Source organism: Takifugu flavidus, chromosome 2, assembly GCF_003711565.1.
Source record: "Takifugu flavidus isolate HTHZ2018 chromosome 2, ASM371156v2, whole genome shotgun sequence".
In the NCBI taxonomy this organism is placed as follows: Eukaryota; Metazoa; Chordata; class Actinopteri; order Tetraodontiformes; family Tetraodontidae; genus Takifugu; species Takifugu flavidus.
The window spans coordinates 5,082,651-5,093,707 of NC_079521.1; the positions used below are offsets into that span (position 1 = coordinate 5,082,651).

The window sequence follows — 11,057 nt, forward strand, 5'->3', positions numbered from 1 at the left end:
TCAGAAATACTTATTTATTTTTGACATGCTTTTTATTGGAAAGCAAATGTGGCTGATATTTTGAGGGGTTCCTTAGTAATGCAACATACCGGTACTGTACTAGACATGAATTTAAGAAACACGCATTATCTACTACAACAGAATATTCTATTAAAGTAGCTTGAGCAGTTGATCCATTCTTATGTCACCCTATAGAAAGAGAGCACAATAGAAGCATGACCGAGAAACATCTCTGCCTCAGTACCGAACATTATAAGTTTAGTTGAATAAATAACTTAGACAAATGTGGTTTTGCCTGCATGACCTCCTTTTTTAAAAGAACAAAACAAATGTGTACAATAACATTGTGAACTGTATTTTTCTTTTGTATCATTGAGATTGTGACTGTTTGTTATATTGTACATAAAAGGCACTTTATTTTAATAATTTAAGATCAATAAATAAAATGTTTGATGCATAAATATGCGAATTTGTGTATAGCCAAACTGGCTTTGTACAGCATTTAATCAAGTCAGGAAATGTAATATTGCCCACTTCCATTTGAATTTTATCAATCACAGAAATGTTAGATTCCAAAAATATTGATTTAATTTTGGCACAACTACCCCTTGGAAAAGTCAGGAGTCCCAAACAGCTGAGCCTTAGTGATGGTGTTCAGCTCTGCTGCATGAAGGAACATAGTTATTTGATGTCAAACTTCCCAATCTCACAGCTGTTTTGAATGTATCCACATCCACACAACAGTAAAATAAGATCAATTTCTGGATATGATTAATGATAGCTTAATAGGAAATGAAGGCCTGAAATATGTAATATTCCATTAATGATCCATTATTACCTCCTGTTGTATTTATGTTCATTTAGATTCATATATTTCTTATGTATATGTGCAAGCTCTTAACTAACATTTAATCCCCCCCCCCATTACAGTTAACAGTGTTAGTCTTCAAACCACATATCCCTTCATAAGAAACAAACACAGTGTTGCCCTCAGGTTCAGCATACTGGTAATTAACAGGAGATGGTTATATTTATCACCTTCAGGATAAATGAACATGAACATAAAAATCACATATCTCTCCTCTCAAAGTAAGTCCCGTAATCACCTCCTGTCTCTGTGAGATGATGCTGCGTGCACATACACTTTAATTAACTCAGACTTTTAATAATCCCTGAATGTCTGTCTAGTGTGAGTGACCCACTCCATTGGCGGGTCACACTGAGACCCTGGAAGCGTAATTATCGTGTATGGTGGGTTTGCGTTTGCATTGAACCTAAATATGTATAGTCATAAAGATGATTCTAGGTTTTCAGCTACACAATCACACTGGAAACCACAGATCTGAAGTTTCTCTGTCTCTGGGTTCGGACCCCTCACTACTGAGCTCATTTTTGTTTTATGTACTATGAACTCTGGGATGAGATCGCTGGGATTTTATTGGCTGCAATTAAATGTCTAAGCATCGAGAAATAAAAATGTTTCTATGGACTAAAATGTGCTTGTAATTTTTATTAAATGGTGAACAAAATGAGATTTATTATTCTGACAAATCAAAATAGATGTACTCACTTTTGGCGCAGTTTGTCTCCACCGAGTTGCCAGAACGTTCCTACTCACACGTGCACTCTAAAGAAAAGATAATAAACTGCATCATAAATTCAACAGTACTGTCAGAAGGGTCAAAATCCAAGCATAAGCATACAGTATATACATAAATATAGAATACAATAGAAATAAAATTACAACATAAACATTACACAGTTATTGTTATTGGCTGGGTTAGGATGAGTTATACAGTCTGATGGCGGACGGCAGGAATGACTTCCTGTACCGTTCCTTAGAGCAGCGAGGCTGCAGGAGTCTGCTGCTGAAGCTGCTTCTCAGTTTGTCCACTGTGTTATGGAGGGGGTGGGAGGGACTGTCCATGATTGTCTGCAGTTTCAACACCATCCTGTCCCTCACCACCTCGTCCAAGTTTGCAAGTCTACAGCCAACAACAGACCCTGCCTTTTTAATGAGTTTGTTAAGTCTGTTGGCATCCTTTGCTTTAATGCCTGCACCCCAGCACACTGCAGCAAAGAAGATGGTGCTAGCCATGACAGACTGGTAGAACATGTGGAGCATCCTGCTGCAAACACTGAAGGACCTGAGTCTCCTGAGGAAATAGAGTCTGCTCTAAAATAAGACGAATAGTTAAAGGTCTTGTGCTACATTTTTATTACAATACATATAACTGTGAGGTCCCAAGAACATGTACTTTAGATGTCAAGAACATGTTTGTGCAAGAAAAAACCGCTGAGAGAATTCCTCTCCGAGCCATGCAACCTGTCCCTAAAATTATTAGGGTTACTGTAGACTGTAGTCTGTAGCTTTGACACAATTAAGCTGCTTCTTTACCCACCTACTTAACGAAGCCACACTCCTGTACCATGGCAACCTGCCCCTCTGCAGTAAAGCATAAAGTGCTCATTAAACACAAATTTAGACCGCTTAAATCTTGGTTTGGGCTGGTTAAGACTGGGAGAATTTCAAATGTAATTGTATGAATTTTCAGGAGATTTTCTAAATCGTTGCAGGAGTTGATGGAACAAGTGAGAGGATTTCGGAGCGCTGAATAATTTAATGTTTCAACTGAGTTGTGAGTTATTTTAGACTTATAGTTACAAAAGGATGTGTTTTTTGTGTTTAAACTGATGTTTCTGAGGTAGAGTTATGGCCATTTCTTCCGCAGAACGTTGGCATGGGCTTATCTTCAGTGTATTTGGTGTAATTCAGGAACTTCAGCTGAATCCAGGTTTTCTGGGATTCATCACCCGATGATCAATAAAGGAGACGTGACAATTATAGGTATTTAGGATTGGTAATGAAATAGTAAAACAACACTTCCAACACTCAATGAGATGAACTGGCGCAAGCATGAACTAAGAAGATACAGTTTATTTATAGTGAACAGGGGACATTATTGTACAAAAATACACAAGTGTTACGCAGATGCTTTGAGAATGATTGTTCATCTTGGACTGCTCCGCAGGCAGAAAAGATGTCGGACAGAGGCCATCATGCTCAGACATTTTACCAGGAAAAAGAACAAATTCAACAAGCAACATGGCCATGGTGAAGAATTTATGAACCAAAATCCTTCAGTCGACTGATAGATACCAGAATGCTCAACATGTGATGTTATTGGAACACTGGGTTGAATATGTCACCAGCTGCATTCTTTGGGCTACTTGGATTTTGAAGGTCCTGCTTTTCCGGCTTCCTCTGCCTTTTTTTGTTTCTGCTGCATTATCTCAGCATCCCTTTAAGAGAGAGAGAAAGATAAGTAAACCATTTATTCTTTTTTTTTGGACAGTCAGGAAATGTGTCACTGTGCTACTATTGGTTTTTTTAAAAAAAAGGTTGATTAAAGGCAGTGTTTTAGCCATATCAACACATGCCCACTTTGTGGCTCAGCTCATATTCATGGATAAAAAAGGACAACTCTACTATCATTAAACCCAGTATTAATGCAGCTAAGGAAGAACTCTATTGCCAAGTAAGTTTTTTACACATACAAGGAATTTGACTTGGTGTGCACTGCTGACAAAATAGCAATAATACAGTAAGATAGGAATAAGGATAAGGAAATTTTTAAAAAAATAAGCATATTTGAGAGCATTTATGCTCATGGCCAAGGTAACAAGGAGATTCAGCTAATGCTAATACAGATGAGGTTATACGTCCTCTTTGCCAAAAAAACCCCCAAACAAACAAAGCAAACATCAAGTTGTCACCTAACCACATAAATTGACAACTGCCAATTGTTCCCACACTCATTATAAAGAATTTCTGAACTCAGATGGCTGCAAATAATTGTGGGCTTGTATTGATTTCACATCATACACCTTGATACAAACCTCTGCTTCCGGGCAGCAGCAGACAGCCCATCTTCATTTCTTTTCCCTTTACTTTGTTCATTGGATTTTTTGGCATTCTTCATGCGTGCTAGCTCACGCTGGTTTCCTCCTGAGTGGCAGACAATTGCAAGACACGGCTTTTGTTGACAATTTAAAGTGTTACATCTTTACCAGTGACTTAAAAGTCAACAATTCATATAATCGACACAAGCATTTTCACAAGCAAGTTGAACTACAACTAAGGCCAATACCATTAAAATCAGAAAAAAATATCTGTGCCTTAAAATGGCCATTAACGCATCAGACTTCTAAAATAAAGACACGATGTTCACCAAATTAGATTTTGGTTGACATTCAGGAACTCAACCAATTCCGACATATTAGAAGAGTCCTCACAACTGTGTTCCTTCAAATAACGTCAACTCAACTCCAAAAGAGACCAGATCAGCGACAACTATCTTCGCTGATTAATGCACACCTGTGGTACGATTCGGGAGAAATCGTCCCTAAATTCGGCTTTAGCTATACATGGATTCTGGAGAGTCCTTATAAGTGGTGCAAAACTACGCCGACGTGGCGGGGAAGGGGGGGGCGCTGTGGAGCACGCACAAAGCAAGAATCATTTACAAAAACAAGTGGCCAAACCGGTACGATTCGGTCCACTCAAAACGTGTGCGTGATGTTAGTACCGTTGGGATTATATACAGCAATGGCAATATAAACATATTCGTGCTGTGTCAGAGTTCAAATCTACGCGGAAGGCCGATGCTAAAAGCCGAACAAGACAACGACGCATCAAACTGAGAGCTCCTGTGTTGTGACTATATCCTGTATAAGAACTGTGATCAGTGGGTCAACAATAGGAATAGACGTGTGGCACCGGTAGACCACATAAAAATGAGTGGAGCTGATTCCGGTCAGAAAAACAATACTTCAGGCAATGCGCGGACCCCGGGCAGCCACAGCTAACGCGCACACAAGACTGGGTTTCTACTCTAGTCGAAATAAAGTCTGCGGTGCCTTACGATTGAAAAATTTGTCGATACCCACTGGTCATTTTATTATCCGACGCGTCTCTCGCCCAATATCCAAGTCAGCTCAGCCAAAGGGCCGTTGGCACCCCACTCGGTAATCCAGTCGCTGTCGTCGCTATGGTTTTGCTCGATGGCTGCAAAGTAAGCGCGAGATTTCAGCGCGCGACCTAGGATATTCTCGGGGTGACTGAGCACGCGACAGGACGGGTGGGGGAGGAACCCGCTTGTGCTCGATGGCGCATGCGTCACGGACAAGGGCCGTCTGACAGTCCATTTGGTCGTGATACGACTGTGTATGATTTTTTTTTTTTTTTTTTTTTTTTTACAATCTACATTTACATATCTAAATAAATGTTTAATTTTATCCAGGCTGGCATTTAGCTACATCTACTGGCTTTTATGTTCCACCACAGACAGCTGAGCAACATTAAAAGAAACATATCTTCAGGAGCTAATTGTTGATTTGGCCCAGGGGATACCGTCTGTCAAAGTAAATAAAATACCATATTTTATTCTAAATATTTTTTAGTACATACAAGCAGCACGTTGAATACTAGATTTTAAAAAAAATATAAATAAGGACCATTTTTAAGTCAAAATAATTTGATATCTTCCACAAACCATGACATTTAACATTAGTAAATGTTTTTAAATTTGCAATTATTCTTGAAAATTTACAGTGAGAAGCTTATATTTGTGTTGTATTATGCTGTAAAGTAAATAGAAAACAATCACCATTTCATCTTCTCCCGTTTAATCCGGAACTGGGTCGCGGGGGCAGCAGCCTCAGCAGATGCCCTGACTTCCCTCATGGATGGAACACCTCCCTAGTGAGGCATCCAGGGGTATCTGAAACAGATGCCGAGCAAACGCAGCTGAATCCTTTTAACGTGAAGAAGCAGCGGCTATATTCCAAGCTCCTCCCATGTGACTGAGCTTCTCTCCCTATCTCTAAGGGAGCGCCCAGCCCCCCTGCGGAGGAAACTCATTTTGGCCCCTTGTATCCGTGATCTTGTCCTTTCGGTCATTACCCAAAGTTCATGACTATACGTGAGGGTAGGAGTGTAGACTGACCAGTAAATCAAGAACTTTGCCTTGCGACTAAAACTCTCTCTTTACCATAACCATAACCAAAAGTGCACAAGCTGCACCGATCCGCCTGTCAATCTCATGCTCCATCCTTCCCTCATTCGTGAACAAAACCCTGAGATACCTGAACTGGAGGCCGGACTTCTCCACCAACCTGGAGAGGGCAAACCACCTTTTTCTGGTCACTAACCATTGTCTCAGATGTGGAGGTGCTAATTTTCATCCTAGCTGCTTCGTACTCGGCAGCAAACTGCCCCAGTACATTCTGGAGGTCCTGGTTTGATGAGGCCAACGTAACAACATCATGTGCAAATGACCTGATTATATCATTCACTCCCTCTATGCAGCTCTTTTCTGTTAATTGGTAGTGGTACTTGTTTCACATTCAAATTGGTCTCAATTGCATAATGGCTTGTTTGACCTGTTTGCCACTGAAAATAACTAATGGCAGGCAAACGGGTGTATATCTCTCACTCAGGAGTTTCATGGGTTGGGTGAGTGTGATTTTACATGTGTTCCTTCATTCCGACTACAGGTCACCTGGTTTTCACAAGTGCAGTGTCACCAACTTGATGTCCTTGAGGCGTCAAGGACATCAAGTTGGTGACAGCGGAGGAGGAACTGGCTACTGCTGCATATTGTGCCCAAAGTGGACAGGTCTTGGTGGCCATGCAGCTACTTTCATCACCTGAACAATGCCAACTCGTATGACTGTTATCTTATCCAGACATCTAGGATTTTTCTCACTAACTTGTTGGGTACGAGGGTCCACAATTGAAGAAGGTGGATCTGATGCTTGGTTATCGCCAGGGTTCTGTGTACCCAAGACTGCAGTGATTACCCTCTTTGCTTGATGGGAGCAATGTAGACTTTCAGATGCAGATGGTGTTGGCTGACCTAACATTCATATTCGTCTATCTGGAAAACATTTTAGTGGCTAGCTTGTCAGCCGACTATATGCAGGTTTTCTGGTGTCTTGAGGAACATGGCTTGTTTGTCAACCTGGCAAAATTTGGGCTGCTTGTGACTGACCTCTTTAGTCACCGCATTTTCATCACAGGCAGGAGTCTAAAGTTCAGTGACACATTTCTTCGTCCGGTTTTGGTTAAGGCCTTGCAGGAGTTGGGCATGGTAAACTTCAACAGTCATTTCCCCCCTTGCAAAGCCTCCTCCAGCCACTTTACAAAGCCTTGAGGCTAGGTTTGCCTTGGCAAATGTGATAGTTATGGTTCTTCTGTTGCTGGTGCCGGTATGCCTAATGCCCCTCGAGGTGGATTTTTCTGCAGTGGCTGCTGGCCATCCTGATGACCAGAAAATCATGTCTCTTAAGAACACTGGTACAGGCCTCATGCTCAAGGATGATGTAGTGTGACAAGGTGGTCCTACCTCCGTTGCAAAGTATGCACCCCCCTATTGTGCTTCTAATCTATGGACAGATTAGGGTCACCAGTCTGCAGGATCAGTTCACATCCTCATTGTTGACCTGTACAGGCATTCTTTAATACATATAAATGTAAGGACATGATGGAGCAGAAAAGGTGCCATCCATATACAGCTGATAGCATGTGGATCATGTATACTGTAATCAAATATATTTGCTCCCTGGCCAACTCACTGATTATAAATCCAAAGTATTCAACGTTACCACTAGGTATGCGGCTGAACATGTTGACTCCACAATTATTTTTCTTCTCTCATTAGGAAAAAGACATTAATGTGTTTTTCATTTCAAACCAAATGCTACATACATTGAATATCAGTGTAATAATAATAATAATAATAATAATAATAATAATATAATAATAATAATAATAATAATAATAATAATGACTGTCTCTCTCCCTCTACCAAAACAGAATAATACAGCATCAGCACCTTTGCAGAAGCTACACTAATCCAACCTTTCTTTCTTTTTTTCATTAACTTGTTTTAATTAAACATTTCTTATGCTAATGCAATATTTGGTGACTTAGATTTAAAAGTCTAGCTTAGGTCCACCACTCATTCTAAATTAGAATTAAATGTGAGTTGCTACATATAGACAATGTTTTTTGCAGACGTGATGAAACTTCAAAAGTAAAAATGTACCTGAACTAATTTTTCACTGAATCAAAGAATTCACACTGAACATTTGTGCTGTTCTATATAGGTAAAAAAAAAAATTAAGAGTGATTTTCCCAAAAGAATGACACTAAAAGTAGCATTCCATAAGTGGGAGCCTCCGCCATGGAAACCGGTCTTTATATAGGCTTCAATTTGTTGTGTGAGAGGACACATGGGAACCCTTTTACCACATGAAGACAGACTCTTGTGGCCAGAGCAGAGTATACTGGGAAAAGCAGAATAATATTCTTGAGATGACATGTGAAGACAAATATTGAGGGTGGAATTAAAAGCTGCATGTAGGCTCTTTTCTTACAATCTCCACCATTATAATGAGGGATAGGATAAGTCAAAAAAAATTCTCCTGTATTTTTATAGATTAAAACCCATACAGAGCAATTGTGATGTTCATAAAATGTCATACAAAAGCAAATCTAAAAGGTAACTGTGTCAGTCATATTTGACAAATCTATGAAAGAATGCTAATGTCTATGTCTAAACCAATGTTATTGAGACACAGCTACTTCATCACACATTAGGAAAACACATCAATGTTTCAATGGACCTCAAGAGTGCAAATGGGCAACTCTTAGGTTGATATGCTTTACAGGCTGTAAAGTCATGAACCAAAGTGATGGGGGTATTGATTTTAAATCCTTGCTGACCCTTTAAGAGTGTGACAGTTCACCCTTTCCGACTCTCTCTCTTTCATTGTTGGGTTCAGTCAAAGTCACGTAAATCAAACGATGTTCTTGGCTGGAGTGAGTCACCCAGACATTCAAAAGACAGTGTCTGCTCACCACTGCCATGTCAGAGTCAGGCTTTGTAGTCGTCAGTGGTGCAACAGGCACACCATGAGTAGTGTGAAAGCTTAGAGATAAGATGATGTGTGAGCCTTTTTTCCTCTCCCTTGTGATTAGTTGTGATTCATAATGCAACTGTTGAAAAGCCTTTAATCAGCCTTCAAAGGCAATGTAATCATCAATGTTGCTCAAAAGGAGACAACCGTCTGTTGTCTCATGCTGGACTTATGTGTCAATTTTCAGCCTTGCACAGAGATTTTTTAGAGATCCAGGGATATGAAATACAAACATGGAGCATACTGAAAGATTATCGCGGTTTAGTTCTAGAAGTATTTAGGGAACCAATATATCTCAGTCCTGTTGAGGATCTAAATCTAACCTAACATAACAATTTTAGGTATATTCTCGACTTGTTTTCTTAGCTGCTTTATCTCTTTCAGGGTTACGGGGAGGATACACAATGCGCTAAGGCAGGGTATACCCCTGGATAAGTCACCAGTTCATTGCAGGGCCTTATATGAGCATTTACAGTATGGGTTTGGTACCTTGCTCAAGGGTACCTGGGCAATGCTCTGAAGGTGTTGCTGGCACCTCTCCTACTACAGAACACCTTCCATTTTTCACCAAGTCATGGTGAATACATTAAGGTTGTAACTGATGTGACTTTCAAATTAACAAACAAACAAAGAAATACATAGCAAGGACTTTTTTGTACTGGTGAATACATTAAGGTTGTGACTGATGTGACTTTCAAATTAACAAACAAATACCTACCATGGATTCTTCTCCATGTTGATGGATTACAGGTGGATTGGTGCCTCACTCATGCCTCGGGGAAAGGGAGGGGGTGTCTGCAGGCATTAAGCACTTCCATATGCAGCAGTTGGCCAACTGCAGACAATGACTGCATGAGACAGAAGAGTCAAGTAAAGAAGAGGTAGGAGCTGGGTTTATTTCACACTGGCCACGTCAGAGCTGCTACCTACAAATGCAAGAGCCACTATGAAGGGTGCCGATTTACTGAATGTCAGAAAACTTTTGATTTTTTCTAAATCCTAGTGCTGAAAAGTGCATTAGGAGATTCAATCTACCTGTTGTCTGTTGATCTAATGTAACACCCCCTCCCCTGCCTATTACACACCAAGTAGCTTAGCAATTAGCAATACAGGCTTACTTGTGAGACTCATCTGCTTTACAAACTCAGATGATCATGTCCAGACTTTCTCCCAGTTATGTAAACACTTGTGTTGCCTCTATCTGCTGTCATTAAGCTGTGTATGTTTTTCATGATTTGCTAATCAACTTGATGGTTAGCATATCATCTACTTTAGCTGTGGGTTTCACTCAGAATCAACTATGACATCAGGCCTCAACAACATGCAAAAATGTAAATTGGTTGTCAAAATTGCTGTCAAAAAGGATGTTAACTTGACTCCTTAATTGGTAAGGATAAGCATCTTTCCCAAGACCATCTGGCCCACTTTACAGTCATGGTTTGCTTCTGTCTCTTTAACCAACATAACATCTTTCATGAATTAAATTACTTAAAATGAGATAAATGTTTATTTCTGATAATTTTGGCAATTTATGTTAAATAGTTAGTGATGACTTGAGCAAGCAGTTGAAAAAAGAATCATCACATAAAAACCAAGTTATCTTTGACCATTAGATAATCCTACATAAATTAATACGTTTTGATGCCAAATAATCTACTCTGGAATCCTTTAACATCTTGTTGGACAAAGATCCCTTTTGAGAACAGATGTTGAAATATAATTTTCTTAGACTTTCTTCAAGGATACATGTTACATCGTCAAGTGTAAATGAATGCAGTTGTAATCATATGGTTTCTTGGCTAGCCAACACTTTTTTGGGGAATGTCACGGAGTGAGCCGTGCCACTTACGCACACACGCGCGCGCACACACACGCACACACACTCATTCACACAAGCGCACAGCGCATAGGCAGCTATTTGCCGGCAACATTTGAATATCGTGGCTGACCTTCCGCTGTGTCGCATTTCATTCCCATGCCGTGGTTTGGTTTACTTGGTTTTAAGCATTTCACACACCACTTTTTGCCATAGCCTCTCATTGGATTACGTTGTAGCCGACATGCACGGAATA

General features: G+C 40.1%; 1 long non-coding RNA gene across 1 annotated transcript; it reads right to left on the reverse strand.

Moving 5' to 3' along the window:
* LOC130514334 (uncharacterized) lies at nt 1–5,181 on the reverse strand. Its single transcript, XR_008946981.1, has 4 exons — nt 4,951–5,181; nt 3,901–4,009; nt 1,571–3,303; nt 1–189 (listed from the first exon to the last, which is right to left on the reverse strand). It is a non-coding gene; the product is annotated as an uncharacterized LOC130514334 (long non-coding RNA).
* Nucleotides 5,182–11,057: the final 5,876 nt, after the last annotated feature.